Here is a 22,273-nt window from a genome sequence, read left to right on the forward strand (position 1 = left end):
GCAGTATCTCATCCAGCTCCATACAGGTCCTGGCAATTCAAACTCAGGTCTTCATGATTGCATGTCAAGCATTTTGCCCACCAAGATGCCTCCACAGCCTTATTTATTTATTTATTTATTTATTTATTTATTTATTTATTCATACATACATACATATATACAATGCAGTTTCTGTAATATATATTACAATGAAACTAACAAAAAGGAGAGTGGAATTTCAAGTTCACTTTCTACGTCGGCACCCAGTGGAGTTCTGGCGAGTGCTTGTGCAGAAGCAAACTGTGTGCTACGTTCCGACAGCCCTCACTCTAGGAAGAAGGCATGGGGTGGGAGGGTCCTATGCTGTTACCAAGACTCTAGACTTACTCGAGGCTTGAGCCCCAGAGAGAAAGTGGCATTTCGGGCTTTGCTGGGTGACCTTCAGAAACTTTGTCATCTCCTTGACTCTGTTTCTTCGCTCACCAAAGGGGCTCGTAGAGACCTTGTAAAGACCGCTGTGACATTGGCAAGAACTCTTTGGGTGCAAGTGTAGCAGCATGTCATGCAAATTAGCCTCTGACAGGAGACTCAGTGCATCCCAGGGACTTAGACTAATGTGCGAGCGGCTGATATAGCAGTCTTTCCAGAGAGACTGGAGGTGGGTAGAGAGCGACGAGGAGAGAAGCTTCCAGAGGTGTCTCTATAGCTGGATACTGTAGGATACATAAGGAAGAAGCATTTTGTGGAACCCCATTTTACATTTCCATACAAATCCAGACTCTGTGAGATCAGTGACTCACCCAAGGTCACACAGCAAGCAGATGGCACAGGCAGGGTTTCAACCAAGGAGTGACTCAAACGTCCTTGCTGACAGAACCTTGGACACTGGAAGAAGGCTGGATGCCAGACTGGACAAGGAAGTCTGGAGGGAAGACAGTCAGAAACAGAGTCCCTACTTCATAGGACCGAGGGAGCCATTGGGCAGTTGCAAAGATTCTTCAGCTTCCTGTGTCCACATCCCCCCCCCCCCAACCTGGAAAACAATTGCTCTCCAAAAGAGAGGCATTGAGATTAACTTATGAGAAAAATCATGGGTCAATGAGACAGCTCAGTGGATAAAGATTTTTTGCTGCCAAACTTGGTGAGATGATTCAATCCCCAGAACCCACATCGTGGAAGGAGACTGCCACCCCTGCAAGCTGGCTGTCTCTGCGAGAGTCTGACTCCCTTATGCATATATACTAACATTAATATATACATTTAAAACTTTTTTTAAGTCACGGAACTTGCCTATGTTAAGTTTGGAGTTATGTTCATTCAGCCTTTACTATACCTCAGTACATTAGGATTTCCTTGGGGGTTCCTGGGGCTTCTCTAGACTTGACTACCCAAGAGTGGGAGAGAAAAGAACGTTGGGAGGGTGGAGCCTAATGCTGGCTTCCCTTGGGGCCCCCAAGTCCCAGGGCGGTGGCCTTGGCTCCGCTGACCCATGGCTTTGCAAGACCCAGCCTTGCAGACAAGGCACTCACTGTGCAGGCATGTTCGGAGCCACTGGCCCAGAGTCCTAGCCAGCTGGGGCCTGCTACAATGAGTCAGCCCTTCACTAGGGAAAACTATGGTCTCTGGTCCTTAAGTCATTTTTTCCAGGATGGCCCTGTCCTAGACTAGCTTCCAGAAATTTTCCTTTTGGGATTCAGCATGGGATAGTCCCAGGGGTCAATAGCCAGCATGGAGGACAGGTCATATTGTACAGTTTAGCCACATACGAGTCACTGGAAACAGCTATCTTAAACCTACTGCTTTTCCTGTCCATAAAAAGGGAAAGAAAAGCTATCAAGTGTCTACTACTACTTTACCTGTGGCCAAAGAGTCACATGCTAGGGGAAAAAGAGGAGCATCGTAAAGTCCACCCTGTGTCTCCTGTGAAGGGGATACAGCAGGTCATTTGGAGCTTAGGTAGCAGTGGTGTTTGACTAGTCAGCCTGCCTTTCCAAAAAGTGATGCTCGCTCTGGCCCCTTGGATGTTAAAGAAATCCTCATTCATCTCCCCTGAACGTCTTCCCTGAGCTGTGCCCCATCATCCCTGGCATCCTCCCAGGGTTGAGTTTCAAATCCGGCCACTTTGCTTTCCCTCTGGGACTCCCGAGGCCAGGTCTCAGACCCAAGGTGGGCCTTCCCTGGTTCAGCATGGCAGGCTCCTGGGATCGTGTTTGAGAGTGGCAGTTGATCCACTAGTACCAGTAGTCCAGGGTACAAATTCTTTTTGGCTAGAGGAGAGAGGTTCCTGCCTGCCTGCCTCCAAGGCCTAGCTAAGTCTTAATTAGTGAAGGTACTCGTCACTTGCCAGGAAGCTTCTGTGCACAGAGAGACATGCCCCTGTCCTCACCAAGCTGACAGCACAGAGAGATGTATGTGAATGGGATAATTGTACAAACAGAAGCCAAGGATCTGGGATAAAGTGAAGGCAGAACACGGGAAAGCAGGTCTCAGGGCTGGGCATGATTCGCAGTATTTGGGGAAAGGTTTACCTGAGCAGGGATGGGTGAGCAAGAGTTGTCTGGTTGAGGTGGTAAAGGGTGTAAGAACAGTTTGTAATGGCTTCACTTGGGTTCACCCCAGACCCCCATCCAAAAGCTGTCTAGAGTTACTGAGACCTAGTACTTAGAAGCTGACCTTATTTGAAAAGCGTTTTGGGTGCCATCAAACCTGTTACATACAAATTCAGGGATTGAACGCAGTACATTATATATTCTAGGTAAGCACTCTGTCAACTGAGCTGTGTCTCAGCTTCCCCTCCCTTCTTCAGTGCTGTGGGTGAAATCCAGGCTCCCATAGGCTAGGCAAACTATCACTGAACTGCATCCACAGCCCTTGGTTTTTAGAGACAAGATCTTCATGTGTAGCCCAGGATGGTTTTAAAATCATAATTCTCCTGCCTCACCTCTGGAATGATAAAATTGTAGATATGGCCGGGCATTGGTGGCACACGCCTTTAATCTCAGCACTCAGGAGGCAGAGGCAGGCAGATTTCTGAGTTTGAGGCCAGCCTGGTCTACAGAGTGAGTTCCAGGACAGCCAGGGCTACACAGAGAAACCATGTCTGAACATTGTAGATATGTACTACCAAGCTGACTCAATGAATAGAGTCCCTCAAACTAATCAAATTAACATGAAGTCATTAGGTTAGACTCCAATGCCGACTGGTGGTTTTGTTGTTTTTTGGTGTTGTCTGGTTGGTTGGTTGGCTGGCTGGCTGGTTGGGGTTTTTGAGACAGGGTCTAACTACATAGCTCAGGCTGGTCTCAAACTTCTAATGATGTTCTTGCTTCGGCCCACACAAATGGTGAGGTTACACGTGAACACCATAGCCTGACTCTCTAAATAGCTTTTCTTCCTTCTTTTTTTTGTGATAGTAGCACAGACCAAAGCTTGGGTCTCGTGCATATGAGGCAATCACCACTCCACCCCAGTCCTCACACTCAATCTTTTTGAATGGTGATTTTATATGATGTGATGATTTTTGAAGATGAAGGCAGAGATGGAGTCATGTTTCTGTTCGCCAAGGAACATGGCTAGGTCGGAAGCCAGGAGAGATACAAGGAACCTCAGTAGGAGGGGGATGCTTGAGTCTTGATGTAGGACTCCGAACACACAGAACTCCAGTCATCTCTGTACAAAGATGCCCGACAGTCCTCAGCAAACAAGGCCAGCCAGTAGGCAGATGGGTAGAGGGCAGAGCCCTGGCAGAAGCTGGGAGGCCTCAGGAGGCAGGTTTGAGAGCAAGCCCACCTGTCTGGGATGCAGTCAAGAGTCCTTTACATGAATGAGACAGAAATGAGTCAGCGCGGGCACCTCCTGACACTATAGAAACATTAAAAAGAAAAAGCTTGAAGATGCATAGATTGTTCAAGATAAGCCTAGGAAGGTCGGAAGTGATGGAGTCCTCGGGGGCTTCCCTTTGAGGGTGGGGACTAGAATCTTCAGTCTGAGCTCTGTGACCTCAAGTCAGTCACCTTCTGTGTCTTCCTTCTTCCTCCTGGACATTCTGCGACCATGACACTGGTAATGTTGCTAGCTTGTGAAATGAGTGAAAGAGAGTTAGGCTAACCCTTTGTTCATGTGTTCGCCATCTGTTTGAGTGGTGTCACTCATCCTGACAGTGTACAAACAGCAAGGCCGGGACCTCAGAGGGCTGAAGCAGCATCTTCTCTCACAGGGATCCCAATACCTCCAGGGTTGAGCCCTCAGGAGCCAAAGCTGTAGTTCTCAACTCTTCCCTGACTGGTTGAGACACATGATCTAATCAGGCCAATCAGGATCTTTCCCTGGGATTTTGGTGACTGGATCTGGGGGTTGCCGGTGGGGTGGGGGTAGGAGGAGGGACAGGAATGAGGCAGGGTGGTAAAACGACACCTGTGTTTTTGCTGTGCTTCTCTGAGCCACTCAAGAATATAGTCTTAGAGCATCTGTGTATTGCTGAGGCGAGGTGGAGAGCAGTTTCTGTCCAGGTGTTCTGACTCCCAGGAGTCTACCTTGTCAACTTCAGCCACCATTAATGATGGGACTGAGACCCCATGTGGCTTTGGTGTGTGTTGGGTTGGCATAAGGCTGTCCGTGCCCTCTTCTGGAGCTCTCCCTAGAGTGAAGGGACTCAATATTGATGGTACATGAAGTACTTAAGTCTCCATGACAACTGGCCTCTTTCGTTTCACTCCGGAACTCTTAGGTGTGGAGTTAAATCGCTTCTCGGCCTTTTGGCTAAGATCAAATTAGGAGTAGGAGTTAAAATTTTCCTCTCTCATCTTAGAATAAGGGAAACTGGAGCTCAAGAAAGAAATGTGACACAAACCAGAAGGAACCCTGGGTAGTTCAAGTCCTAACCCAGGAAGAAATAATTCTTCTTTCACAAGATTTTTGGCAATCGTTTCCCTTCAGATAATGAAGGGGAACTGTCATGCCAAAGGCTGGTTGGGGCCAGAAGTATATAGAGGAAGGGTGTTTTCATCTCTGATCCCTAAGAGCTCAGTAATCCTTAGACACACGGGATTAAGAATACATTATCTCCCTCCAAGAGATGGTAGAAAAAATAAAACAACTATATTATTTATTGAGTACTGTCCAGGCTCTCTTCTGATCCTTTTTTATGTTGTTTTCTTCTAGGCAAGTTCTCATGTGGCCCAGGATGGTCTTGGACTTTCAACATAGCAGAGACATGACCTTGAACTTCTGATTCTTCTGCCTCAATGATTACAGGCATAAACCTCTATGTACAGCCTATTTGGTGCTGTAGATCCAATCCAGGATTTTGGGCATATTACAGAGGTATGTTACAAACTGAGATACATCCACAACTCCAGGCATCGTGTGAGATCAGCCAAGGCTACACAGCAGGGCTTATCTCAAAAACAAAATAAAATAAATCTCCATCTCCCAGCCAAGAATGGGACTTCTGTCCCTAACTACAGCTACTTGGGAGTCTGAAACAGGAGGTTTGAAAATTTTAGACCATGTTGGGCAATTGAGACTCTCTCTCTCTTCTTTTTTTTTTTTTAAAGACTTATTTTTATTTATATAAGTCTGTTCTCTTCAGACACACTAGAAGAGTGCATCAGATCCCATTACAGATGGTTGTGAGCCACCATGTGGTTGACGGGAATTGAACTCAGGACCTCTGGAAGAGCAGTCAGTGCTCTTAACCACAGACCCATCTCTAGAGCACCCCCCCCCCCCATCTTTAATTAAAAGGTGGAAAGAGAGCTAGGGATTGTGGGTCTAGTTCAGTGGTAGAAAAGCTTAGCTGACTATCACCTGACCTTTTGTGGGGGACACTACTATGCCTGTTTTGCAAAAATCAGGGCTAAGGTCCGGAGGAGAAAGTGATTTCCTTGAGATCATACAGTCGGGAATCAGCAGCTTTCCGCTACCTGGCACCTGTGTGTACTTCTAACCACTGGGATACACTACCTAGCTTCTGATGGATGATTGCGTTCAAACATGTTAGCAAGATGCACACACAGCGTGTCGAAGGAGAGCCACAGAGCCTGAGCCCTGAGAAACCTAAGCCTCAGAAGCTTTCTAGAAAAGCAGAATGGCGTGACTATATGCAGGTGAGAATTTTGAATGCAAAAGAAAGAACAGCCTGGGGCTAGAGCTCACTGATAGAATACTGCTTCCCTTGCATCCTGGGTTCTATCCCTAACAATAACATAATTGAACATGAGTACCTTTTTTCCCCTTGAAAGCCACCATACCTTTCCTACTTTTCCATGACAATGGCCAATTTTCTCTTTTCTCCACTCCACTCCCCTTTGAGAAAGAGTTGTGTTATATAGCCTGGGCTAACCTTAATCTCATGTCATAACCCACACTGGCCTTGAAAACATTGAGACCCTTGACTATAAGACTCTGTTTTCATCTTAGAAACTTGTTTATTATAGTCTCTGTAGAATGTAACCAGTGAGAAAGGCCAACCCTGAGGACTATGTGGAGCAGGGTCGCCATGACAGTGCAGGTCCCACTAGGGATGGTGGGCCTTGAGGGGCAAACTCTTCATCTGTAGACTGCCTTTGCTAGAAGTGTGAGTGTCACTCGCTTTGGGCATAAAGAACTTGAGAATAACAGTCTGCTAGTGGCATATACCTTTGATGCCAGCACTCAGGAGGCAGAGGCAGGTGGATCTCTGAGTTTGAGACCAGCATGGTCTACAGAGTGAGTTCCGGGACAGCCAGGGCTACACAGAGAAACCCTATGTCGAGAAAACAAAACGATCTTGAGAATACCCACCTTATCGTGCTGCAAGGACGGATTGCCTGTTTGCTTTGAAGCCAGACCAACACAAAGCAGACCAAGCACAGTCAGCTTCAGAGATATCCTGAGGACCTAGGACCCAGCAGTGTCTACTGTAACAAAGTCCCTCTGGTGGCATTGGACAGAGCAGGTGCAGGGCTGGAATGTTGTCTGCTGTCCCACAAGACCTCTACATTGCCAGGAGATGTGACAGGAGTTTATTTTCAATATAGCTTTCTCCTTCAGGGAAACCAATCAGAGGTCTTCGGGGAACATAAAAGTCTCTGGGAAAGAAAAGAAAATGAACCTTAGAAATATGCCTCCTGCTTAAACACTTTAGAACTTTGAGTATGCTTTGAGCATTTTCTTTGTCCTTTGAGCTATATGAAACATTTTAAATACACGAGTCCTTCAATTCTCAAGGCACTCAGAGGTAGAAAGGGTAACTGTCTTAGGACTCTGGGGAAACTGAGGCTGAGACTTTCAAGGTTACATAGCTAATAAGTAGTACAGCAAGAGTGAAACACAAACATGACTCCAAATGTTCTGTCTGTCTGTCTCTTGATACAGGGCGTCTTGAAGTTCAGGTTGGCATCCAATTCAATAATATATTGCTGAGGATTACCAGGAATGGTGGCTCATGCCTTAATCCCAGCACTTGGGAGGCAAAGGCAGACATATCTCCAAGTTCAAAGTCTACAGAACAAGTTCCAGTTTTCAGGATAGCCATGTTTCTCTATGTAGAGAAACCATGCTTCAAAAAACCAATATATAGGGCTGGAGAGATGGCTCAGTGTTTAAGATCACTGACTGCTCTTCCAGAGGTCCTGAGCTCAAATCCCAGCAACCATATAGTGGGTTACAACCATCTGTAATGAGATCTGATACCCTCTTCTGGTGTGTCTGAAGACAGCTACAGTGTACTTACATATAATAAATAAATATGTCTTAAAAAACAAAAAATAATATATAGCTGAGGGTGAGCTGACCTGCCCCCATTTTTTTTACCTCAAAAGTATTGGGTATGTATACCATATTTACAGTATCAGATTTATGCAGTACCAGAGATCAAACCCAGAGTGACAAACATTGTAGCAATTTCAAATTCTTCACTGTTAACCACAGTACCATGTTCAGTCTTTTTTTTTTTTCCCAAGACAGGGTTTCTCTGTGTAGCCCTGGCTACACACTGTAGACCAAGCTGGCCTTGAACTCAGAAATCTGCCTGCCTCTGCCTGCCTCTGCCTCCCAAGTGCTGGGATTAAAGGCGTGCGCCACCACCACCCAGCTAGTATTCTGTCTTAGATAGGCATGTAGCCACTGGAGCCTAGATATTTGCTCCTCATCTGAGCATCCATCAAACCCTTCAGTAAGCACCAAAGAGCAAAGTTTGTCTTCAATGCCGAGGATGAGCTGAGTGGACAGAAAGCCCCGCCCTCATGGAACTTCCGTGATGACGTCAATGGGATCAAGGCCGCATTAGAGGCGGGGATTATGCCTGCTGTTTATAGATGAAGCATCTGAGGCAGGTGCTCCCGAAAGTCTGCTGAGCCTCCACATTTGTGTCTTTGCTTTGTCACGATCACTGCAGAACAAACATTCATTTTAAACTTTCTAGGGGTCAGGTGGAGACCCAGACACAAAGCTCTTGCCTCATGATCTCTGTGGATCCTTCTCGAATGTCTTCTTGACCTGGAGCTTCAGCTGAGACCACAGGACAGCTGTACTGACTCACACCCCAGGAAGCTGACACTGTCTTTAGACAAGCCTGAAGCACCAGGGACAAGGCCAAGGCTGTTTGGAATAGCAAAGCCAGTGTCTGGGGTCATAGATGCTATTTACCCTCCCAGAGGGCGCCCGTGGCCAATAGTGAGCCCTGTCCCTAAGCATGTTACAAAGAAGGTCAGAGAAGAGGTTAATGTCTCTAGGCCTCAACAGCTAGGATGTTTAGCCAGCCAGATGCCTTTACACTCCACCTTCCTCTTCTGGAACGTTCCAAGACATGATTGATTTGGATGAAATAATGGCCTTTTGAACTCCCCTACCCCCAACCAACCTCTTAAGTTCTATACTCTGCTTAGTGTCTCTCTCTCTCTCAGCCTCATTTCTTGTGACTACTGTGTCTCCTAATAAAGTCATTCTACATAAAGCCACGAGTAGCTGATAAACATTTCAAATCTTGTATCTTTCAGAAACTAAAACGAAGTAGAAGGTGATTCTTCTCATCGAAATATTTCCCTTTTTGAGACTGAAATATAGGTTGTTCTAGAACTCACTGTCCAACCCAGGCTGGCCTTTGACTTATGACAATCCTCTTGTCTCAGCCCCCTGAGATTTACAGCCGTAAGCCACCAGATGTTGCTTACAATTAACAAATACATAACTGTGTCCGGGACAGGACTAAATTCTATCTATAATCATATACAACAGCCAGTGCACAGAGACGTTAAGTGCCCCGAACACAATGACAAGGCGTGAAAATTACCTTTTCCCTTTCTTGACTTAAATAAAGTAAGGAATGAGCCTCAGTAAAAAAGCACTTGCCTGATGTGTGTAAGGGCCTGGGTTTCATCTCCAGCACTGAGGAAGAAAGTGGGAGAGGGAGGGTGAAAGGGAAGACCGTAATAATGCTCATTGCTTGGAAGAACCTTATATTGTCATATTGACTGGCTGGTTGCTTTGTAATTATTTAAATTTGTGTGTGTGTGTGTGTGTGTGTGTGTGTGTTTAACCTGCAGGCCTCAGTTTTCTTCTTCTACCATGTGAGTCTTGGGTATTGAACTCAGGTCATCAGATTTGGCTGCAAGCCTCTTATCCTGCTAAGCCACCTTACTGACCCCTAATCATCTTTATCATTCTAAGGAAGATGATGCTGTGCTTTGGGTCCTCAGCTCCACAGTTAATGATAGTAAGCATTCTCAGGGCAAGTCGGTTAGCTTTGAATGCAAGCTCTCTGAAAACAAGCTTTCTTTTGCCCATTTTGTTCGCTGCTGTGACCCAGATCCTAGGAAGGGGCCTGGCACAGAGTAAGTCTGGAATGACTATTGGTTGCGTGATGGTGCCAGCCAGGGCTGGGCTGTGGAAAGCCTCTGCGGCAGTGACAGCCTTTGGGGAGGGAGACCTCCAGTGAGCCACACATCACAGCAAGCAGGGAGGGGAAGTGTTCACTCATTGATAACCATCACTGTGAACTCCTCCCTAACACCCCTTCCTTCAAGCCCTGGCCTCCTTACTGGAAGATGCAAACTCGCCCCAGTTTTCTACATCCTGAGCCCTGAGAGATTTCATCATCAAACTAGGCTGGTACAGACCCTGGGAGGTCCTGGCAGATTTGGGGTGCTTGTGATGTCTCTGTGGGGGAAGCGGGTGCTAATGTCTGTGTTCAGCGCACTACCCCTGCCTCATTTATTCCTTAGTACTTGATGGTGACCTCGAGCACACAGGCAAGCTCAAGGACAAAGGCACAAAAGGACAAATTGAAAATGATGGTGACAGATGCAAATCGCACACGCACACAAAAGCCACCATGTTGGGAGGCAGTCAGATTTAGCCCAGGCTAGCCTTGCTATGTAGCAAAGCTCGAACTCCTGATCCTTCTACTTTTTCATCTCTGATACAGGCAGGGTTCCAGGTGTGTGCCAACACTCCCAGCTGGTAATTGCATTTTCTAGAAGGCAATGAACACTTCTACAGTTACGAACCTGACCCTGAGCTAGCCCACTGGGCTCCAAATCTCAGCCCTTCTCCCTGTCAGCTCTATGATCCCAGTTAACTTACCTGACCTCTCTGAGATGCTATTTCTTCCTCTATAACTTCTGCAATCAAATGAGTTAGTGAGTTCCTGGCCCTTAGTGTATTCTGGCAGTATGTGGTAAGCCTAGTACTAAGGAGACTAAAGAAAGATTACTGCAAATTTGAGGCAAGCCTGGGCTACATGGGAAGTGCCAGGGTAACCTGGACTACAGAATAAGGCCATGTCTCATAAACAGCAAAAGGAAGACCTGCCTGATCCTATTTCACAGGGGAAGGAAGTAAAGACTGGAGAGGTGATTAACTGGCCTGTTCCCTGACCCACTGCTTAGGAGCGAGAGTGATCTGAAGCCAGGTCAAGTTGACCTTGCCTCTGGAGTAGTGGGTGGAGAAAGGTCAAAACCCCAGAAGCTTCTGGAGTGGCTGTCAGGGAAGAGGCCTGGGTTTGATGCTGTTCCGAGGGCTGGTGGTGGGATCCCCTGAGGTTTGCCCCCATTGCTCTGTGAAGAGTCCACAGGCCTAGACAGACTCCTGTCTGGAAGTGAGAGTAGCCCAGGCTGGCCTATGACACCATGTAAGTGGAGGGGGCCACCACACGTAGGAGTGTAAGGAGTTACACAACCTTAAACCTAGTCCTGGTAATGAGGGTCAGATACCAGTGGCCATGGTGACCAGAATGTGTCTTCTGTCCCCCGATATCATTCTTTCTGTCCCACCTGCCTCCCATGCTCTTCTCTGCTTACCTCAGACCCACAGGCCTTGGGATATTGTTGTACCTTCAAGTCTGAGCTCCAGTGCCACCTCCTACAAACTCCCTTCCCATCTTGTCTTCAGAAAGCCACCATGCTCGCACACACCATGTCTTCCCCCTCTGTGTTCCCTGCCCCATCTGAGATTTCCTCAGTGATCTGAGTGCCAGTTCACTGACTACCTTTGCCAGAATACACCAGTATACCTCAAAGGCATGGACAACACTGAGGACTATCCTGTGAACAGTGCAATCATGTGAATATCATATGAATATCAGCTGATGTCTGGATAAGTGTGTCAGTGCATGATGATGATGGGAAAATGGCATCTACCTCTTAAGCCTCAGTTCCCCCTTCTTCAAAAGGGTGTTAATACCTACTGACACAAGATGGAAATAAAGGGGCTGTTATTGAGGACTTACTGTAGGTCCAGCATACTCTTGGAGGTGCAGACAAGGAAAACCAGACGTTCAAGGTCATTTTCAGCTATGTCAAGAGTTTAAGGTCAGTATATATATTGAGAGAGGGAGAGGGAGAGATAATGAGAGATTTTCCTAATATAGCATATATAAATGTGTATTGTTTAATACGTATGTATGTATGTGTGTATATATGTATGTATGCATGTATGTATGAAAGCTGAAAATGTAGCTCAGTGGTAGAGCACTTGCCTAGCATGCCCCAAAGCCTGGCACCTTAAAGCAAGTCCCTTCCCACAAACAAACCTTGCATCTGGAAAGGCTTAGTTCAGGATAGCTATTCCTTAGGACCTTTACTGAGCAGTTCTGCACTGTGGATTCTGAGGTGTAATCCCATTCCCCTACTCCCTCCAGGAGGGGAGATAAGAGGGTGGGGGTACTGGAAGCAAAGGGATTAGAGAGGTTCTTATTAAGCTTCCCCCTTTGTGGATTTCTGTCCTCTCATCCCACCCCTCCCCCATCAGCCCCACCCTTTCCAACCACATACCAAGAATAAACCCCACACCCTGCCTGCCTCCAGTGTCACAGTTTCCTGCCTCTATGGTCACAGGCTGCTTGGGCTCTGAGGGATTTTCCAGCTCGGGGCAGTGCCTCTGGGACTTGAGACAGTGTCATAGCAGAGGCTCTGTGATGCAGACCCAGAGCCAGGAAAACCCCCAGGCAGGCGATGACAGAGAACAGGAGTGGGGCCCTTAGGGTGGAGGGCGGAGGGTGGAGGCCCCTGGGAAGCCCAAGTCTTCTGTCTTTCATTGTTCCACTTGCCCCCATCGCTGCCTCGTGATGGCCAGCTGTCAACCAAGGTGAAACCAAGGCATAGTGACACTCGTCCTCAGCACTCAGGAAGCTGAAACGGGAGGATCATGAGGTCATCTTGGGCTACATAGAAAAAGAAAAATCTATAGCAAGCAGAGTCGTAAACAGATTCTAGTTTCACATTGCAACCATGCCTGGAGGAGGGAAGCCTATTCTCCATGTTTTCTCTCCCCCTAAAGGAGAGACTCCAGTGTCCTGAGCTAACCCTCTTGGCACAAAGCCACCGATCACCATCGAAGTAAGATACCAACCCTGGAGAGCCATCTTTCTGCCCTGCCCTTTCTCTTCTCAGTTCCACCGCCGATACCCATCTACTTCTGACCTGCCAGGGCGCTTGTTTTCTAGTCTTGCTAAGCTTTACCTTGCTCTGGGAACAGTTCCCAGCCTTTTCTGAGCCTCAGTGGCCACTCTCGTAAACTGAGCCCCAGGTGACCCTTTTCAGCTATGATAAGCTGTCTTGCTAGGTATGTAGGCTAGCCTGGGCTACAATCCCAGGCTTGATAGCTGCATGTATTGCCCTATCGTCTGACCAGGGTTTGGAAGTGCTGTTTTACCTAGCTGGCTGGAAGACCTTGAGTGTTTGTTAACGGACAAAGGATAAGAAGTTTTGAGAAAAAGTCAAAGTGAGATTGGGGACAAGGTACTCGCTACCAAGTCTCATGACTTGAGTTCAGCGCTTGAGACCAACATGGCCAGAGGAGAGAACCAACCACTAAAAGATGCTAAGTTAGGGATTTACTGCTGTGAACAGACACCATGATCAAGACAAATCTTATAAAGGACAACCTTTAATTGGCCCATGTCCACAGTGACATACCTACTGCAACAAGGCCACATCTCCTCATAGTGCCACTCCCTGGGCCAAGCATATACAAACCGTCACAGTTGTCTTCTGAGCTTTCCATGAGTGATGGTACGTGCATGAGATAAATAAATAGATGGACAGACAGATAGACAGATATAGACAGATAGACAGACAGACATGTTTTTAAAAATATGGACATGAATGTCATAAAATGGGGACTGGAGAGGTAGCTCAGGGGTTGAGAGCTCTTGCTGCTCTTGCAGAGGATGCAAGTGAGGTACCAGCACCCATATGGTAGGTTCTCTCCACCCCTAACTCTAGTTCCAGGGAATCCAGTGCCCTCTTCTGGCTTTGGAGGGTACCAGCTACACATGTGATGCCCATACATACATGTGAGCAAGCACGCATAAAATAAAAATAAATCATTAAAAAATAAATTCAAATGTAAAACAAAAGTCCAAGTGTAAGACAGATGTTGATATCAGTTCGTTGGATGCTTGCCTAGAGGACATAAAACCCTACATGCAAACCTGTGAATTTTCCTGAAGGGATACTTCCTAATTCTGAGAAAGTTGTCATGGGGGCTAGCTCGGACCCTGAAGTACCCATAGTGCCCCGCTCCCATCCACTCAGCATTTCCACAACTTCTACAAGTAGTTGTTTTTAGGTATGTTTAGATGGGCAGCATCAATATACGTATGTGCACACACACACACACACATACACACACCCATGCATGCATGCACACACATACAGATGCCACCCTCAGGTGTACACTATCATCCTGAACTTGACCTTCGCCTCCCCCCTGGTATTTCCCTAACTCCTCCCCCATCTCCATCTCCTTCCCTGCATATTCTGCACATATACCATGTACAAGGCTTGGCTTCTCCTCTTCAGTGAGCCTGGCGTGCATAGTAGACGCAGAGCTGCTCCCACTGTGGGTAGATGCTTTGCCTGTCTGTCCAACTAACACTGCCCAAGTCCTGGTTCATCTCTCCCCAAAGCCTTTAATACTTCACAGAGTGCTTTGGCCAACTCAGATAACATTTGTTCTCAATCCCTTGTATCCCACACTTCTCAAAGCATTACACTAAAATTGTAAGTAAATTATTAGGAACAAAGTTCATGACTTATTTGGAGGCATGGCTCAGTCAGAGAGTGCTGGTCTGCTAAGCACTAGGCCCTAGGTTTGATCCCTAGCACCACATAAACCAAGCCACGGTGACATACCTGCAATTCTGGTGCTTAATAGGTTAAGACAGGAGAATCAGAAGTTCTCGGTCACATAGTGGACCACGTGTTGAGTTCTAGGCCAGCATAGGCTACATGACACCCTGGTTTATTGGTTTATTTTGTTGGTTTTTAAGTTCAGCACATACTTTAGCTCCCCAGGAAACAATATTGAGATCAATCTGTTACATGATAAACATATTTGTATCTGTATCTTTATCTACATATATCATTTATCTTTCTACATATCTATCTTTGTTCCTGTTGTTATTGTTTTGAGATAGTAGTTAGGTAGCCCAGGCTAGTATCTGATTTACCATGAAACCAAATATGATCTTGAATTCCTGATCCTCTTGCCTCTGGGAATTCCCAGCAGGTGTCACCAGACCTGGATGCCAGAGCATATAGGTGACGCTCAATAATTATTTAGTAATGGAACAGAGACTGAAGGATAGGCCATCCAGAGAAGCACCATTACATCAGCAGACACCAAACCTCTACACTGTTGCTGATGCCAAAAAGTGCTTGCCAACAGGAGGTTCTACCAGCACCAGACCAATACAGATGCAGATATAGCCAAGAATTGGACTGAGCTGGGGGACCCTAGTGGAAAAGCCAGGGGAAGGACAGAAGGAGCGGAAGAGGATTGCAACCTCATAGAAGAACATTATCAGCTAACCAGACCACCCAGAGCTCCCAGACACTAAACCACCAACCAAAGAGTACACATGGAGGGACCTATGGCTCCATCTACATATGCAGCAGAGAATGGCCTTATTTAACATCAATGGGAAGGGGGCCTTTGGTCTTGTGGAGGCTTGATGATCTCCAGGGTAGAGGGATGCTAGAGCAGTGAGGGGGTAGTGGGTGGAGGAACAACCTTATAGAGACAAAGAGGGGGGGAGAGGAGGATGAGATGAGGGGGTTGCTGAGGTGGATATCATTTGAAATGTAAACAAAATGATTAATAAAAAAATATTATTTTGTTTTGAGACATGGTCTTACTGTGTAGTGGTCACACTGGCTTTGAACTTGCTGAGATCTTCCTACCTACCTCTACCTCCCTTGGGCTAGGATTAAAAGTGTGTACCGTTACAACTAGCAATAATTATTAGATAAGCAAATGACTATAACTCAGCACAACAAAAGTCATGTCTCTAGCAAGAGACAGAGGGGCCAAGGAAGGTCAAATCCAGCTTTTTGAGGTGCTAGGACTGAGCAAGATCAGTGTACTAATTGTTTTCTGTTAACTTGACACAGGCTAGAGTCAGCTGGGAAGAAGAACCTCAGTTGAAAACATTTCTTCCATCCAATTGCTTATAAGCAAGTTTGGAGGACATGGTCTTGATTTATGATTGATGTGACAGGTTAAGCTCACTGGAAGCTACGTCATCACTGGGCCAGTGGCCCTGAGTTGTATAAGAATGCTAGCTGAGGGGGCTGGAGAGACAGCTCAGCATTTGAGAGCCCTTGCTGTTCTTACAGAGGAACTAGGTTCTGTAACTCCAGTTCTGATGAATCTGACCCCTTTCTACCCTCATAGGCACATACATACATTCAGGCAAAACATTCAAACACATAAAATAAATGAATGTAGGGTCGGAGAGATGGCTCAGCGATTAAGAAGAGTACTTGTTGCTCTCACAGAAGACCTGAGTTCAATTCGCAGGACCCACTTAGTGGGTCCATCTATAACTCCCATTCCAGTGGGTCTGAAGCTCCCTTTGACCTCTTTGGGCACCAGGCACACACACGGTACACATACATAAACACAGGCAAAACACCCATACAAACAAAAACAAAACCGCTAAAAACAAACAAACAAAACAACAACAACAGCAACGAAAGAACTGAAGCCGGTTGTGCAAGACAGTTAGCTTCGTTTCTCCAGGGTTTCTGCTTCAGTTCCTGCCTCCAGGACCCTGCTCTGACTCCCTCAGTGAAGGAGTGTGACCTGAGAGTTGTAAGATGCAATGCCTGCCCTCAAGTTGTTTGTGGCCACACTGTCTTATCGCAGCAATAGAAAAGTAATCAGGACAAGAGGGCGTGTGGGTCTGCCTGAGGGGCCTACGACGAGGCCCCGCCTGGATACACAGCCATCAAGTGGGAGTCAGAGATCTTGGCTTCCCCAGTTGCCTGGGTGTCCCAGGATGTGGGCAGCCTTAGAGCCTTTGCTGGGAACATTTGTAAGAGATCGTCTAAGTCTTCAGACTGGGTGAATGTGAATCAGGAATAGTTCCAGGTTCTGTCACCAAACCACAGTACAGCTTTGGGAGCCCAAATACACAGTCATCAATCACCACAGCAGCAACTCTTCTCCGGGAGGCCACGTGGGCAAAGGCAGGGGTAATGAAAGTGTGCAGTAGACAGCTCCCAGTCGAGCTGAGGCACTGCTACCCCTACCACAGGACCCTTCCAACACCTCAAAGTACAGTTGGGCTTCTCCATCTGTGAGTACAGTATCCACAGATGCAACAAACCATGGATCAAAATTACTTGTTTTGAGATGCAGAATACTTGCCTAGCGTGCATAAGTTCTTGAGTTTGATTCCTAACTCCAAAACCAGGAAGAGCCTGTGCTGAAAGCATCCTTATCTCCTAAACAATGTAATTAAATATAATAGGATATAGTGTTCTAGTGTTCACATTGGTGAGGACTATAGACAATTGGGAGACTATAGGGAGGTCTGTATAGGGCAGGCCTAAGTATATCAAGGACTTGAACAAAATTGGGCTTTGATAGCTGAGAGGGTCCTAGACCCCCCCCTCTCTCTTTCCCTCTCTCTGTCTCTATCTGTCTCTGTCTCTCTCTCTTTCTGTCTCTCTTAAAATTTTAGTTTAAGACCTAGGGTAGGAGGCATCTTGGGGATATAGCTCAGGTGGTAGAGTGCTTGCCCCACATGAGGTCCTTGGTTTCATCTCTAGCATTGCCTAAAACTGAGCATTGTGGAATATGCCAATAATGCTAACACTCAGGAGGACAAAACAGAGGATCAGAAGTTCAAGTCCACCCCTGATGCCCAATGTTCAAGGACAGCCTGGAATATACACAGCCCTGTCTCAGAAAGAGCATTTAAAAAAAAAAATCAGTTTTCAAATGTTTATGTTAAGAAAGATAACATAATGGAATTCAGACCCTATGTCTAGCTTACAAGGTGGATGGTTTGGTTTCTTTTTCCACTCTTTTCCATTAAAAACAAACAAACAAACAAACAAACAAACAAACAAGCAAACAGGGGACTAGAGAGCTGGCTCAATGGTTAAGAGCACTGCTCTTATAGAGGACCCAGATTCAATTCCTAGCATCCACATGATGGCTAAAAACCATGTGTAACTCCATGGCTACCTGGAGTAGCTCCAGGGGATCTAGTGTCCTTGTCTTACATCCGTGGGCATCACAGGCATATTGTGCACAGACGTACATGCAGGTAAAACACCCATACACATAAAACAAAACAAAACCAAAAACCAAACGATTCAAACAAACAAACAAACAAACAGGATTTATTGAAATCAAATTGTAGGCAACGTGCCATATTATCTATGAATACTCAAACTGACAATAACCACCCCCCCCAACAGAAACAATCTGGATTCATTATAGGAAAGAAAATATTCTTAATGAAAAGACAAATTACAGGGGCTGGAAAGATGGCTCCAAGATTAGGAAGGCTGGCTACTCTTCAGAGGCCCCGGGTAGAAGCTAACTCAGCTCCATTTCCAGGTGATCAGGAGCCTTCTTCTGGCCTCTGTAGGACCACAGTATAGGCACACACAGATTTTCGCACGGGCAAAACATCTATACACAGAATTTTTTTTTTAAAAAAGAAAACTATATAGAATACACTCATCTAGCATTGGTTGAATGGAGTAGTTGAGACTGAGTATGGCCCCCTTTGTCACCTGACTTCGGACAAGGTGTCTCTCTGAACCTCAGCTTCCTCAAACATGAAATGGGTCCAAAGAGTGTATGTGCCTTTAAGTCAGTGGTTCTCAACTTTCCTGAAGCTGTGACCCTTTAATACAGTTCTTTGTGTTGTGGTGACCCCCCCCCAACCATAACATTACTTAGTTGCTACTTGATAACTATAATTTTGCTACTGTTATGAATTGTCATGCAAATAGCTGATATGCAACCCCCACAGGTTCAAGACTGCTGCCTTATGTGATGGTTGTTAGTGTGGAAGGAGTGGATGGCTCCTGGTGGGATGCCAGGCCCACTGCCGCTGCTCAGCCCTGGTGGGCACAGTTACTGCTTTAGGAGCATTCATCCTACCTGGGCTAAGACCTACACATTCTGGGTTGCAATGCCAAAGGAAGCAAGTGGCTTCCCCCAGCTTTGCTCCGGAAGGGAGTCAGCCTTGTGTGGGAAGACACACTTCTGCTTGTCTGGGGCGGGCAATGCAATCCCTGGTCAAGCGCTTCCAGAGCCTAACTTCAAGGCCAGCTTTGTTTTGTTTTCTTCTGTTTTGTATTCCGGTGCTAGGGATGAAACCCAAAGCCATGTACATGCTAAGTATACTTGGTACCACCTCGCCAGCCACATGACTCCCGTGATCTTGTGATGGCCTATTGACTAACCACATGTTCCATCTGATAGAGTGACTTTTGCCCATGGCTCCCACACCCTTGGTCCCATAAGGAAGGAGATTAGGGAGAGGGTCAAGCTAGTAGATAGGGTGACATCGCTCCACTTTATAGATGGAAAACAGAGGCCTGGCCTTGGAAGCCAGCTAATGGCAAAGTAAGAGCCAGACCTCTGGGCCCAGTCCTAGCTTCCTCATCCGTAAAATGGGTGGGCGGAATGCGCAGGCTCCCACCTTAGATGGCCACGCCTGCACTAACCCCTCAGCTGATAGCTCCAAGAAGTTGATGCAAGTAGAGAGAGGGCAGCTTCTAAGAACCAGAAGCATGTGTTTTCTCTTAGAAGACGTTTGAAATCGAAGGTTACAGAGACCCCCTCCCCCTTACAGATGGAGAGCGCAGCTAAGGTAATTGGCCAGATGAAAACAACTTCCCTTTCTCTTCTTGTTAATGCAGATAAAAGTACTTCCTTCCGCATTCTGAGGACCAGCTTTCTGCCCCTTGCCCACTCTGGTAGCGTCCACCCTCACACTGCCCTGGACTTGACCTTGTCCTAGATGGTCCATTCCACAGGACCAGAGCCCAGGCCCGCCCTCACCTTACCTAGTTCCTTCTCTCTGTTCTTGGGCTGGTGGCTTGTGTTTCACTTCTCCTTCCAACAGGGCGGAGGTGGCCTCGGCACCTCTTTCTTGCAGCTGTGGTGGTCTGAGGGACAGACAGTAGCGGGAGATCTGGTTCTGCTCTCAGGCACATTTCTCCACATGCTTACGTTTCTTCTTCATTATGCTGCGGACAGTCACCTCCACTTCCCTGGGTGAAAGGTAGTGACAATCAGGGACAGAATATTTGCATGCGAGGGACAGCGTGGGGCTTGAGTCTCATCTGAACCTCACACACGGCATGGGGTAGGAGGATGGCTCAGTGGGTAAAACTCTTACCACACAACTATGAGGACCCAAGTTCAGATCCCTAGAGCCCTTATAAAGTTAGATGCAGACAGTGTACATTTGCACACTTAGTGTTCCTAAACAAGATGGAAGGAAACAGAAGAACCACAAGAAATGGGTAAGCCAGCAGCAGATAACAGGAGATGCCACCTCACAAAAAGTGTAAGGCTCCACCCTCACACTGACATCGGAGGGCGCACTCTTATCTTAGCATAGGCACCATGATGCACGCACACACACACACACACACACCACACACATTGGGATGGTTTGTGTGTGCTCCACCCAGGGAAAGGTCCTATTAGGTATACTCCTCTACCTTGTTGGAGTGGAGTGGCTTGGAGTAGGCAGGTCAATGTGGGTGTGGGCTTTAATTCCCTCATCCTAGCTTCCTGGAAGTCAGTATTCTATTGCAGCCTTCAGATGAAGATGCAGAACTCTCAGTTTCCACTGTACCATCCATGCCTAAGACACACACCGTAGGCATTCTGCCTCCAGAACGTGAGTTCTTCTTACACCCCTCCATCATCATCCTAAAGTATCCTACCTTACTGTCTTTGGATTAACAGCTATACCCTGGCTAACTCTACTGTCTTGCTTCACTGAGAAGGCTAAGATACCAATCTAGACTTATAATGACCCATCCCCATTATACTGGGAAGGGAGGGAGGCAGCAGCTCAGAGAGGCTAAGAAACTCAAGCAGTCGATGGCCACAGGGACCTGGGAATTCTTACCAATCCAGTTATTCAGTTATAGTATAACCACATGTCAAACACTGTAATAGGCCTCCTATTACTAAGGAGCTATTTTGGTGGCGGTCACAGACAAGGAAACTGATCTTTGGGACAAGCTGGTACTCTCCCTTGGGCTGTTGACACTGACGTTACCACCATGCACTGGACAGCTCACCAGATGTCTGTTCAGCCAGATGGATGGAACCACCCAAACAACAGGGCGATTGGAACTACACCTTGTGGTCACAGGTGGTTTGGAGTGAATCTGAGTGGCTTTCCAATCCATTGGTGTCTCGGTTGCTTCTTATAGCACACACCTCGGAGCTAGCAGAGGCTGGCTGGGCGGGGACCTGAGTCACCACCATCAGCCGAGAGCCTTTGTCTGGCGCTTTCCATCCATGTCCAGGAACACCCTTCTGAAACCACGGCAAAAGGGGAGGTGGAGTCCAGCCTGAAATTAGAGGCTGGCCATCCACAGCTCTGTGGTTCGCTTTCCCCAGCTCCTCCCTACCTCTTGTTTCCCACAGATTTATGAGCATTCACTGGAAGAGCCGTCCAGGAGCTGAAGCAGCACACACACACACACACACACACACACGCACTAGGGCTGGAGAGATGGCTCAACAATTAAAGGCACTTGCTACCAAGCCTATGGATCTGTCTGATTTACGGACCTGTTTGATCCTCAGGACCTTAATAGTAGAAGGACAGGATGTTTTCTAACTTTCACATGCATACCATGATGTGTCTATCTATACACCACACACACACACACACACACACACACACACACGCACGCACACACACATACACACACACACTAAATAAATGTAAAAGAAAATCGTTTTGAAACTTCTCCCCTGACACTTCTTACTCACCCTCCCCCCCAACCGCCATTTTCCTCAGGTTTCGCAATAGTAAGAATCTTCAAGAGCTAGGAGGCTCAGGAGTTCGGGGTTATTTTTGGTTACATAGTGAGTTTGAAGTCAACCTAGGCTAGATGAGACCCTGCCTCAAAACACAAAACATAAAAAACAAAACCAAAAAGGAAAGAGAAGCAGAAAGAATGGCTAGTCTCTTGACCTTCCTTCTTCAGTGTGCTGTTGTAAAGAAGATAGCTTCCCACCATTCCTTCATTTTCCTTGCTTATTTTCCTTACTGATTCAGCCAAAGCTACTCTTTTCCTTGGCTTCTAAATACCTCAAGACGATTCTCTCTTCCCAGTTCCTTCATTTCATGTGCGTAGGTAGGGTGCATCAGAGGGATTACTTTTGTGAAATATAAATCCTTCACTTGCAAACACCAAAGACTGTGCCATTTGGTCTGACCCTCTTGCCCATTGTGCAGGAAGGCCTGTGTGCAGACAGCTTCTTTTATTGTCGGGCCTGCCTGCTGAAAGCCAGCAGGACACTG

General features: G+C 46.8%; 1 long non-coding RNA gene across 1 annotated transcript; it reads right to left on the reverse strand.

The window, feature by feature from the left end:
* Nucleotides 1-200: 200 nt before the first annotated feature.
* LOC127679017 (uncharacterized) lies at nucleotides 201-20,197 on the reverse strand. Its single transcript, XR_007976670.1, has 4 exons — nucleotides 19,782-20,197; nucleotides 6,763-7,049; nucleotides 780-901; nucleotides 201-692 (listed from the first exon to the last, which is right to left on the reverse strand). It is a non-coding gene; the product is annotated as an uncharacterized LOC127679017 (long non-coding RNA).
* Nucleotides 20,198-22,273: the final 2,076 nt, after the last annotated feature.

This window comes from Apodemus sylvaticus, chromosome 2 (assembly GCF_947179515.1).
Source record: "Apodemus sylvaticus chromosome 2, mApoSyl1.1, whole genome shotgun sequence".
In the NCBI taxonomy this organism is placed as follows: Eukaryota; Metazoa; Chordata; class Mammalia; order Rodentia; family Muridae; genus Apodemus; species Apodemus sylvaticus.